We start from the raw sequence: 12,563 nt of genomic DNA, 5'->3' as shown, positions 1-12,563 counted from the left end.
GGCGCTGCAGGTTGAGGGACCAGGGTATGCCAAGGCAAGGTGATGAGATAGTGGGGCTGTGTGTGTCGTCAGCAGAACCCCAGAGCCATCGGTGACAAGGCAGGCATGTGGAGCTTACCTTCCAGTGCACATGCGCATATGTGTTTTCATGCACATGGGGGTGTGTGCATGTGTGCAGGGGTGTGTATGTGTGACAAAGCACATGAAGCATTGTAATCAAGGCCTTCTAGAGCAAGTTGGACAAACAAGAGAAAGGAAAAGCTGAGAGGAATGAGGGGGATGTGGAACTGAGGGTCAAGGGCAAGGTTGAAGAGGGATCTGGGTAGCCTCCGTGAGCAGGGAGCTCTGAGCAGAAACCTGAAGGAGGTGTGGGAGGGAGCCCAGTTCCCACAGGGGGAACGGTGCTGCAGGGGTCCCAAGGCAGGGGCCGGCAGGGGTCCCAGGAGCAGAAGGGAGCTCAGTGTGGCTGGAGCAGAGTGGGCCAGGAGACACGCACTGTGGTGTGGAATCCGGGTTTACTCTGAGCAGGGCAGGAGCCACACAGGGAGGGACAGGGTGCGACTTGGGCTTTAACAGGACCCATGGCTATGGTGGGGTCCGTGGCTGTGAGACAGAGAAACTTGGCTGGGACCTGGGTGTACCTTGATGGAGAAGCCAACAGAATTTGCTGTCAGGTCAGATGCTGGGGCTTGTGGTGTGTTGGACAAAGGTGACATGTCAGGGTGGCTGTGACAGGGAGCAGGGGTCCGGATCCTGCGGCTGGATGATGAGGGTTTCTTCCACTCCATCACATAATGACAGAGACCAGGACCTCTCATGGATGCTTCCCATTTCCAAATAGGCTGCAATGATCTTCCCCATGCCACACGCTCTTTTGCCATGTGGCTTTGACATTCCTCCCAGAGAGAGGTAGAGTCTGTGTCCCCATCCCCTGCATCCCAGTGGCCTTGTGATGAGGCCAGAGATAATGCTAGGTCACTTCTTAGGCTAGGTCACAGAAGGTGGTAAGCTTCTGCCTTGTTCTCGGAGGACACTTACACTTAGGACCCAGCTGCCATGTTGCAAGGAACCCAAGTAGCCCCTGGTGAGGCCTATGTGGAGAAGAGCCAAGGCCCAGGGCCCACAGCCTGGCTGAGCTGTCAGCCACTTGAGTGAGCCACCTACAAAGAAAGTCCTCCAGCCCCGCTTGAGCTGCTCTCACTGCACAGATGAGCCATCCTTGCAGGGCCCTGCCCATCTTGCAGGTTCATGAGCACCTGGTTGTCTTCTGAAGTCACTAGATTCTGGGTAATTTGTTACAGGAGGGCGAGTGGTCAGCTGAGTGTCCAGAGAAGTCCCAGGTCTGAGGTTTCCCTTCAGTGTTCATCTGCTGTGACTTCCCCATCTGGGCCTCCCTCCTCAGTGTCCCTTTGTCCCCAGAAGTGCCTGGAGGCCATTTAGGAAATACTGGGGGAATGTGGACAGGCTTCTGCGTGTGTAGCTTGGAGAGGGTCTGTGGAAGAAGAGAGAGCCCTCAGGCCCCGGAGCTGTTAGCTTTTGCTGACCCTGTTTGATCATCTCTGAGAGTGCTAACAGCCGCTGCAGCTGGCATTTTTGGAGCCTCCCTACCCTGCCGTGCACCCTCCTAAACACTTGGCATGCACTCATGGGTGGTTCTTTCTGGGGCTAATGTTCCAGAGCCCAGATCTCACCCCGTCCGCGTGGCCGCCCTGAACAGTAAGCACTGCTTTGACCCCATTTTATAGATAAGGACACTGAGGCTCCAGTGAATCACAAGTGGCAGAGTCAGGGCATGGCCTCAAGTTGTCTCCCTGCGAGTCCTGCTCTTGGCCTCCACTCCCTAGAAGAGGGCCCTCAGGTCCTGCACAGTGTCCTCACGCTGTGCCAGCACAGTGGGATCTACCCCTTGGGGTTCCATCCTGTAGGCCTGTCTGCAGTGCATGGGGCCTTCAGGCTCCAGAGCAGAGGGGGCCGTGGCCCTGAACCCTAGCACATGGATCTCCCTTGTGCTCTGGCTCCGAGGAGTCTAGGGAACCTCAGAGAGGCAGATCCGAAGCTCCTGCACGTCCCCGTATGGGAGCCAAAGACCAGGGGCCTGGTTCTAATCTCAGCCCCTGCACATGCTTTTCCGGAAGCATTACTAACTTCCCTAAGCCTCAGTTTTCTCATCTGAGCAATGGGGCTGGAGGCTGAGAGCTACTTGGTTGTGGGGAACAGACTCATGGTGACTAAGCACCCAGCACAGCACCGGCCCAGAGCAGGCACAGGGCCAGGCCTTCAGGGGTTATCTGAAAGCGAGAGGCACTCTCTCCCTCAGCACCCAGCTCCCTCAGCCTGACTCTACATAGAATCCTTCTTCCTCCGCTTCTCTGTGGTGACATTCAATCTATGCAGGGGCTGGCGGATGCTTTATTTCTGGAGCTGGCTTTGATTTGGGGAGGGTATTGTTAGCTATGTACCTTGGGAGTAGATTTAAGGCAAATATTGCTGTTTCTTATCAGAGGCATCTAGGAGCCTCTTGCAGACGCCTCCTTCCAGCAGTGAGATTCTAGATGTTGTTTGTTTGGGTCCCTGCCAGAGTGGGGAGCCTGGCTCATTTTCTCTAAGTAGAATGAAGCAGGGGGTCTAGAAAGCACCTAGCCTGGGGGCTTCCTGCCCTGCTTCACCCAGACATGCAGGGTGATATGAGGGGCACCCATCCCTCTCCCTGGCCTCAGTTTCCCCAGCCGTAGGTATGTGAGGGCAGATGACAAGGTCCCTCCTGGCCCAGCTGCTTGGGCGGAGCTGACCCTCGGGGAGGAGGACAAACAGCCACACTTCCCTGCAGCTGATCTGGGGGTGGTGTGATTTGCATATTATTTGAATGAATATGCAGGCAGATTTCATAAAGGCCTTAGCTCCAGGCATTTAAGAAAATTCCAACAAATAGATTCCGGCAGAATGCCTGCCATTGTCCTGGCCCCAAAGGCAGCTTTTCTGAGGACTGTATTCCCTGCATCCCCTGCATCCCCTCACCTGGGCCCTCATCTAAGACTCAGGAGGAGGCTGGGGAGGGGTGTTAGCATCGCCTCGCTTGTCTGGGCTCCACACAGGCCTCAGGACTTCCCAAGGGTTGTCCAGTGGGAGAAGGAGATTCCTGGACCCAAGGTCAGGGAGCCCTGGGGGAGCCTCCCATCTTGGCAGACCTCCTCTGGCAGCCCAAGAGGTTAGCCCGTGCCTCCCCTGAGAGAAAGAGAGACAGGCTCTTTAATTTGAGTCAAAGCTGCTCTGTTCTCCCCCTCCCTCCCTCCCTTTCTGTCTCTCCCCTGCTCTAACCTCCAGCCTGGGAGGGCCCTCCTTCCACGGAGGATCTGCGCCTGGAGTCTGGATTCCCCTCACCCCACCCACCACCCTGCCTTGTCAATTTTCCCCCCTAAATAGCTCTCCCACTCCACATTGTGAAGCTGATCATAGCACACCCCCGCCCGGCAAAAAAAAAAAAAAAAAAAAAAAAAAAAAGCCCAAACCCAAAACCCAGACACTCAGTGGCTTCTCTTTCTCTTGGAATAAAGACAAAACTCTTTCATGTAGGTCCACAAGGCTCCTTCCGGCTTCTGCCACCGCCGCATCCCCGATTCCAGCTGCGGCCCTCGTCCTCCCTTCCACATGCTCTGTTCCTGCCGGATGGCATGCTGTTCCCAGTCCCTCTCCCCTGCTCAGCTGGGTCAGGTCCCATCAGAGTGGCTCCCAGGGCCTGCTCCCTCCACAGAGGTTTGACGTTGATTGGTGAGCAACTGTGCCTTGCCCCTGCAGGACCGACCGTGGCCCTGGGGTGGGAGCCAGGCCTGCTTTCTGCTCCCTCTAGGACTGGTGCAGAGTGGGCGCCCACTGGATGAGTGCGTGTGCGACTGTCTGCACCCCCCCTCCTTTTGTGTCAGGTGCACACGTAGACTGCAGGCTCCCTTAGTCAGGGCTGGGTCTCTCATCCCATGGTGGTCCGGGCGGGGCAGAGTGCACACTAGGGCAGGCCGAAGGGAGCCTCTCTGGGCTCCCCACATGCCCCAACAAGAACCATGGGCATGGCAGTGGCTTCCTGTCTTCATCAGCATGGGGGCACAGGCTTTCAGAGGCGTTTGTTCTAATGGCTGTATTTGGCTGTATGGTGTCCTGTTCCAGTGCCGGCAACAGAACAGCCCTGGCAGAAGACGCTGCTCTGAAGATGGCAGAAAACACCCGGCATGGTGGCTGGGTGGGGGAAGAAGGAGGCCTTGTGGGGTCTCCACCTGTCCAGCAACTCCCCCTTTTCTTTCTTAGCTCCTGCAATCCCTCACCCCACACCTCTGCATTCTGGCAGAGTGGGTGAGTGTGGTATCCCATCCCTGCTCCAGACTCCCATAACACAGTCCCCACCAGGCAGCCGGAGGGCTGGGTCCCACTGCCCATAGGACAGAGACGGGCTCCTTGCTGGGGCAGAGACGCCCTGCATGCTCAGGGCCTATAGCCCTGTAGCCTTGGCTCTCTCTGCCTCCTTCTTTAGAGACAGGGTCATGCACTGTTGTCCAGGCTGGAATGCAGTCATGCGATCGTAGCTCACTGCAGCCTTGACCTCCTGGGCTCCCGAGTACCTGGGACCATAGGCACAAGCCACCAAACCCAGATAATTAAAAAAAATATTTACAGAGACAGAGTCTCACTAGGTTGCCCAGGCTGCTCCCAAACTCCTGTCCTCAAGTCCTCCTGCCTCGGCCTCCCAAAGAGATGGGATTACAGGCGTGAGCCACCTCGCCTGGCCTCCTGTTTCTTGACTGTGTTTGCCGTCTCCCACGTGGGCCTCTGCACAGGCTGTTCCTTCAGCCTGGGAGGCTCTTCCCTACCCATCTCTGCCTCCTAATTCAGGCCTGACCTGCCCTCACTTTCCTGGAGCTTCTTCCTGAGCTCGCTAGTTCCACGGACCTCGGCTCCTCAGCTGCAGGCTGCCTGGGGCTCCCTGGCAGGCACCGCCTCAGAGGTTGCAGCCCCCACACACTTAGTGGCTATTCCTGACTCGGAACTCGTACTTCTCACACCTTCCATGGCCTGAGGACTCTCCTCTGAGGCAGGAGCACGCAGAGCCTCCTTCCTCCTCCCCCTCGGCCTGTGTCTCTTCCATCCCTATAGCAGGAGCTCTCACTGGCCCCGCTGGGCGGGCGAAAAGCCAGTCTTAGAACACAGCACAGGTACGCTGGCCTGGCCATGCCCTTGACCTGCGCCCCTCCAGGCTCCCTTGTCCTTAGGTCATGGTTGGGTTTGGCTCTGGGAGGCCCTGGTGGGAGATTGGGGGTGGGAAGAGAAAGAGGTCTGCGGTTTTTTCCTGTGGCCATGCCAGCTGTGGTTGTGTGGCGGTGGCCTCCTTCACCTGACCCCCAGTCCCTGCTGACCCTGCCCTCTGGCTCTGGCAAAGTCTCAGTGCTTGCTCTCCCGCCCAGCTCCTGTGCCACAGGCGGGCCCCGGCTCCTGCCACCGCCAGTCTCTAGGTGACTCGGTGTCCCTTGCTGGGGTCCTTAGCCCTGCATGTCCCCTCTGTGACGCTCCTCCCTTAGATTCTCCCCAGTGACCCGTGACTGTGTCCTCTTGTTCCCGCCAGGACCCCAGCCCAGGTGCCCACCACATTGCTCTGCCACCCGGGGGCTTCCTCCCTCCCTAAGCCTGCAGCCTGGAGCTGGGTTTCTGGAAGCTTCCTCATTCCCCCTTCTTGGGTGCTCTGTGATGAGGCCTGGCTGCCGGGGTGGGGGGGTCGCTCCCCCATGATCAACTCTGAGCTGAGAAAGCCTTCCCCTGGGCAGAGTGGCGGGTCTCAGGAAATGAGTGGCTGGGTCACACAGCTGAGGCCCGTGAGCTGCTGGTTCTGAAGCTGGGACATGAGAAGAGGCAGGCTGGGTGGGGCTGGGTGGGGCTGGGCTTGCCAAGCCTTGGGGGACTCCACTGGAATGATCACGCTGTCCCCTCCTCTGGATGTCCCGTTTCTGGCTGTCTTTCTCTGTGTGAGCTCAGCCTTCAAGGTCAAACGTGCAGACCTCCAGGAGGGCTGTCGGGGAGCAGAGTGTGGCCTGGCCTGGGGGAGCTCAGCCTGGGTTCCAGCCTTCTGCCTCCAGGACACGCTGCTGTGCGGCCCTGGGAGGTCCTCTGACCATTTCTGAACCTTATCTTGTTTTGCACCAGCTCACGGGAAGGTGCTCACAGGGAGAGCAGTCACTCATGGAGGGGGGCAGTCAGGGTCAAAGGTAGGGGTTGGCAAGCCTTTTCCGGAAAGGCCCAGATAGTAAACATTTCGGGCGTCATGGCTCACATGGTCTCTGTGCAACTGCTCAATTCTGCCGTTGTAGTGCAAAAGCAGTCACAGTCAATATAGAAACGAATATGCATGATTGTTTCAATAAAGCTTTATTTATGAAAACAGACAGTGGGCTGGATGGGATTGGCAGGCTATGGGATGCTGACTGGTCAAAAGGAAAGAAAATCCACTTGTGCATGCTCAGATCCTGGAGATATGAACACCATCATTAGGTAGTCTTGCCATGACCTTGTCAACAGCACCGATTTCTCTCTCATGAACAAACTCAGCCTTAGGGAGGCAGTCAGGGAGGGCTTCCTAGAGGAGGTGAAGTCTGAGGCTACCTTGAAATAGGAGGTGTCACCTAGAGGCTGGAGGGGGAAGGGGATCCCAGTTAAATAACATTTCTCTGTTAAAGAAGGAGTGGTGGCGGAGGGGAAGGGGCTGCAATTTGTAAACTCGAGAGTGAACAAGCTGTCAACATCCCAAAACCATGATAAATGCCCCCGAGCTTCCAGCGTGGGCCCACGTGCCCCTGAGTGATGGTGATTTATGATGGCTGAGATTTTTCTTAAGCACGTGGTTTTCGGAGGAAAAAGAAAGGTCACAGCACGTCAGGCCGTACACATCTTATCTTGTTCTCCACCAGTGGCAAATTCCCTTTGAATGCAGCAGAGCCCGACCAGGGTGTCGGCTGCCAGGGGATGGGCATTAATATCAAATAAACAAAGGCAGCGATCACATACCTGGCTGAGCAGGGAACACCGCTATTATTCTGGGGATTGGCTACGGGGCGGGCCGTGAGGGTGGCTGCTAGTGGAGCCCAAGGGCAAGATGAGAAATCTCAAGCTGAGCTGGAGGAAGTGGCTGTGCCGGGGGCTCTGGGGCACAGGTGGGGAAAAGGCAGGTGAGGCTGGCTGACCTGAGCGGGGAGGGCAGCCTGGCCTGGCGTCTGCTGGTGGTAGAGACTTGGTCCTGGTCCTGGCTGCAGCCAGGCACCCTCTACACATGCAGGTGTGAGCAGGACTGCTCTACTCCTTCCGAACTGTGTGGTCCTGGACAGCCTGTTCACCCTCTCTGGGCCTCCTATTCCTCAACCATCTACCCGTCACCACCACCGGAAGTTCACTGCTACAGAAGGGCAGAGATAGCACACCTGGACCTCAGAACCCTGGCCCTGAGACAGCTGCGCCAGTGACCCCCTGGCCCTGAGACACCTGCACCAGAGACCACTGGCCCTGAGACACCTGCGTTAGTGACCCTTGGCCCCGAGACACCTGCATTAGTGACCCCTTGTCTCATGATACCTGCACCAGTGACCTTTGGCCCCATTGCTTGCCCTTTGCCCCTCCCTCCCAAGGTGGAGCCTGGAGCCAGGGCCTGGATGCAGGTTGCACTGGGGTGACCTGGTCTCTCTGTGCCTGTTTCCTTGGCTATAATGTGGGGTTGTGATGGCACTGACCTGATAGGCTGTGAGTATGAACAGAGATCTTACCTGCCTGGAGCCCGGCACGTACATATGTGTTAGCTGCTTAGCTGTTGTTTTTGTCAAGCAATGTGTTTGTTTTCACTTAATGATTTAGTGAAGATGAAAAATTTAATTATTCACAGCAGATATGCGTTGAGTGTCCTTCTAAATAAAGGACTGCTGTTTGAATTATTTGGGTCTGTTTGGATACAAACACAATCTTTCTCTGCCTTTCCCTACCCTCCTTCTGAGGTAGGGGGTGGGACTCAACTCCAGAGGCAGGACCAAACTGAGGACCAGCGAAAACAGGGAGCAGGTGGAAGCTGCTTTCCCTGAGACATGCCCCCCAGTGTGCCTGTCAGTTTACCATTTCCATGGCAGTTCCTGGGAGTGAAGTGACCACCCCTTTCCATGGCAATGACTCAGTGACCCAAAAGTTCCCACCCTTTTCCTGGACATTTCCACATGAACAGTCCTTTAATCTGCAGGCAGTTAAAAGTGGGTATAAATGTGACCGCTGAACTGCCCTGGGCCACTGCTCTCTGCCCTTCAGGGAGCCTGCTCCGTGGGAGCTGCCATGGAGCTGCAACCTGAGCTGCTGCATCAGGAAAGCTCTTCCCTTCTACCTCTGGCTGGCCCTTGCATTCCTTTCTGGGTGAAGCCAAGAACCCTTGCCGGCTAAGCCCCGCTTTGGGGCTAACTTGCCTTTCATCACTTCCACCACCAACACAAAAAGAGCCTGTGCAGTAAGCACCCTGTTATTATTTGCCGACTGTCCCTAAGATGTCATACGTAGTATGTTACTGTATGTATGTGTACAGATATTATATAATATATCTACATATACACACTTAGCTTCTTCATGGGGTATTTTGATACTCAGCTGATGTTGGCACTTATGCTGAAGGTAGGGAGGAGAGAGAGAAGGAGGAGGGAGGGAGAAGGGGAGAAAGAGGATGACAGAGCACGGGAGTGAGAGTGAGAGCGTGTCAGCTGAGGGAGGTGCTAGGGAACATATTACCTTTCCTGTGTGTGTTACACTGGGGTTTGATCAGATTTTGCTTCCTCAACACCCAGGAGGAGTGAAGGGCAACTTCAGCGGAGTTAATGGTGGAGATGAATTGGAAACACAGGGCCCTGGTGTTGCCTTATAGCTCTCCATGCTTAGAGGGTCCTGTGACAGGTATGGGGCAGCCAGAGGGCAGCTTGGGAGCTCCTGCTCTGCTGGGCTGCTCGGTGGACAGGGTGTGCAGGGAGGCCACTGTGGATCTGCCCGAGGGAATTTCAGAGACAGTCTGGTTTGACTCGGCCACGTTGGACACACCCCCATTCTGAACAGTGGCTTGCTGGAGGGCAGCTGTCTCCTCAGGGTGACTGGTAGCTCCTGAAAGAATCGGTCCATGGCATAGCTTCTCATGCCCGAAGTCTCAGCCTCAGCAGGCGGGTTTGAGCCTTAGGGAACACGGGACAAACCCGCAGTGAGATGGGCGAGAACCTAAGTTCTGCCACTTCACACAAGGCGCAGCTGGGCCGTCAGAGGATCCAAGCTTTCCAATGTGAAATGGAGACATTATCTCTGTCTTCTCATCCCCTCCAACCCCCCGGCCCCCGGGAAAATCAATCTCTCTCTTGGTCCGGTTGTGCCTTCAGTTCCCCTATCCTCACCGTTCTAGTGAATAAAACCCTGAGCCTTCAAGGCTACAGTGTCCCTGGAGGCCCCGGCCCTGGCATAGTGCCCAGCACATCGCAGGCTCTCAATACGAGTACCCTGGAGAAGGAGAAGAGGTGTGAGAGATGATGGGGAGGGGCCTTGGCCTCCTCTGGAGACCGTAGGGATTTGTGTGGTTTCCCCACCAAGCCCAGCACACAGGAGGCCACCAGTAAACGTGTGTCAGCGTGAGCTGGTGACGCGACCAGATGGTACCGATCTCTTCTAATGGAGCAGGTGGCGGTTTTTCCAGGTTGGGCAGCTGGGGGTGAGCAGAGTCTCTGGGGTTCCGAACTCACTTCCCCTCAGGCTGGGGGCTGGGCCGGGCCTCCCAGATCCAGGGCCACCACAGCTGTCTTCCCTCTTTGGCGGGTCTGAGGCGTATTCTCCAGGGGAGTTGGGCGCGGTGGACTCTGTGAAAGTCCCGCTCAGGCCAGGGGGAACCAGCTGCTATCAACATCTGGCTTTGGGTTTTTGGAGAGGTAGCAGTATCAGGGAAAGAGGGGCTCTGTGGCCTCCCAGGCCTGGATTCAAGTCTTAGTTCTCTCCCTGAACAGCTGGGTGTCTTTGGGCAAGTATGCTGGCCTCTCTGGCCCTCAGTTTTCTTCTCCCCAGAAAGAAGCTCGCACAGCATGCTGGGATGGTTAGAGGAGACGGCCAAAATTGCCCTCTGCCTCTCCTGCAGTTAAGGATGCTTGTCCTTGGAATTAGGGCCCTCTCGGATAATCCACGACGATTTCCTCATCTCAAGATCCTGGAATTAATTACTTCTGCAAAGGCCCCTTTTCCAAAATAAGGTTTTTCACAGGCTCCAGGGGTTAGGGTTTTGCCACATCTTTTTTTAGGGCCACCCTTCAGCCCCCACCAAGGGAGCCAGATCTGCATCAGACCACCTTTTCCTGTCCATGGGGGTGAGCAGGGCAGAGGCTCAAGGGGCCTGGCTCCCTCAAAGCTGGGCAGAGACCCCAGGATGGGTCAAGGGTCTGGAAGGAGCAGCCTCCGCTGGGCCCCAAGAGGGACGGGATGAGCCCAGGCAAGGCTCAGAGAGACAGAGTGTGGGCAGGGTCTCGGTGAGCGAGGCCAGAGGTGGCTGGAGAAGGGAAAGCCCAGTGTCCAAATCCCTGCTCGGTGTGACCATGGCACGACCCTTAATCTCAAAGCCACAGGGGCCCCATTAAAAAAGGGTGCTTAATACTGTAAGGCTGCAATGAGGGTTGGTGAGATCAGTCACAGGCTGTGTTATCGTTTTTATTTTATCCTTTATTATGTTGCTGGATCCCCATCTCATTCCCAAGAAGTTGAAGGCATGTGGCAGTGTGCGGAGCTCAAGGACCGCGGCTCTCATTCATACCAGGGCCTCTACTTTGCCCGCCAGAAGGTTCCCCCTTCCCCAAGAGCCGCTGGCCTCTCCTGTCTAAGGCCCTCAGGGGCCACGCAGACAGGGGCCCTGACCTGGCTGCCCTGTGCATGGGTGTGTGGGGGTGCCCCCTGCTTGGGGAGGGCCTGTGGTGTCCTGTTGGGGTGACAATCCTGTGGGGCCCTAGGGCAGGCCCCAGCTGTCCTTTCTGTGGAGAGGCAGCGTCTTTCCTGAGTGGCCTCCGCCTACATGGGAGGCAGAAATGAGCCCAGAGGCCAGGCTGGGTGTTACTTGGACCTTGCTGGCCCAGCCTGACCATGGCTGGTGCTCCCATGGCAGAGGCCTTTGTGGCAGTGTTGACAGTGCTGTGCACAGGCAGTTGGGCATGGGGACCTCACACCTACCCAGAAAGGCTGCCAGAGGGTCTGGAGTGAGGAGGGGGCAGAGGCACTGGGCCCTTGACTGTGTGCTCTGTGGGGTACCTGAGTGAGGTGGTTAAAGAGCTCTGGGCAGCCACGTGGCAGGTGAGCCCAGGCTGGTGTCCTGAGGCTTAAGGAAGTGAGTGGGGACCTGTGGGCAGCTAGTCCTGAGCTCAAAGTTTCCACAGGCTGGATCCAGGGCTGCCCTGTCCCCTACACTTGGGGCACCCTGGATGCCAGGCGGTTGTTGCCAGTGTGGGTTTGAAGGATAGTGATGCCAGCCCTGCCCTCTGGAATTACATCCTAATGGGGTTAGACAGAGAAGTAAATAGGGGCAGCAAGCTCGAATCAGGCGGCCAGAAGGGCCTGGAGAAAGCCAGAGCCTGGAGGCGCGGGGAGGCTGGGGTGGTTTCTAGGAGGTAGGCAGGAGAGGCCTCCCTCACTCGGGACCTTTCAGCAGGTGGGTGAGGGGTACACTGGAGGGGAGCGGAAGGGGCATGACCGGGGCGCCTCAGGGCTGGGGAGCAGTCATGGCAGGCTTGTGCGTGTTCAGATCCTTCTCCACCCTTATCTCACCCCCGTGGGTGGGCAGCCATGTCCCTATGCCATGGAGTCATCCTTTGTAAAGTGGGTCCGCGGAGGCCTGGCTTGCATGGAGCTGATCACAGCAGTGAGGCTTCTCTCAGTGAACAGGGCTTTTCATTGTCCCCTTGTTATGATGATTGTAATGCCAGTCGCCTCCTCCGCCACTGCCTCAAGGTGGGCAGGCATCTGAGATAGCAGCTTCTGAACACCGGGCGTCCAGGATCCGCATCTGGGCTGCTCTCCACCCTCTTTCCTGGCAGCAGTGGAGGCTGGAGGCTCATGTGTGTTCCTGCCTGGCTGAGCGACCGGCTCCTGCCCCATCCCTCCTGCCCCACCCTCCTGTTCCCTACCCGCCCCTGCAGGGTGATAGGGTTAGGGATGGAGTGGGCAGAGGCAACGGCACAGCTGATAGTTTTCCGGATGCTTCTTAATTTCAATGTTTCTCCACTTCCTGCTGGGAGGCTGTGGGCATCAGGGCTGGTGGTGACCTCAGCAAAAGCCTCAGAAGCTTCCAGAAGGGCACCTAGGACTGTGTGTGCTTCCACATGGGAGCTGATGCTTGTCTTGAAGAGGGTCAAGTGGGTCTGGGCCCCTCATGTCCAAGTGCAGGTGAGCTGCAGATTCGAGGGGCTTCTAGGCGGGGACCAGTTCCTCTGCCTCCTGGTCCTGCAGGATGATGGAGGTCTGTGGGAGCTGAGGCACAGAAAGGCTGGCAGGGCTCCTGGGGTCTGTCTGGT

This window comes from Rhinopithecus roxellana, chromosome 9 (genome assembly GCF_007565055.1).
Source record: "Rhinopithecus roxellana isolate Shanxi Qingling chromosome 9, ASM756505v1, whole genome shotgun sequence".
Lineage (NCBI taxonomy): Eukaryota > Metazoa > Chordata > Mammalia > Primates > Cercopithecidae > Rhinopithecus > Rhinopithecus roxellana.
This window is presented reverse-complemented; position numbering follows the sequence as displayed.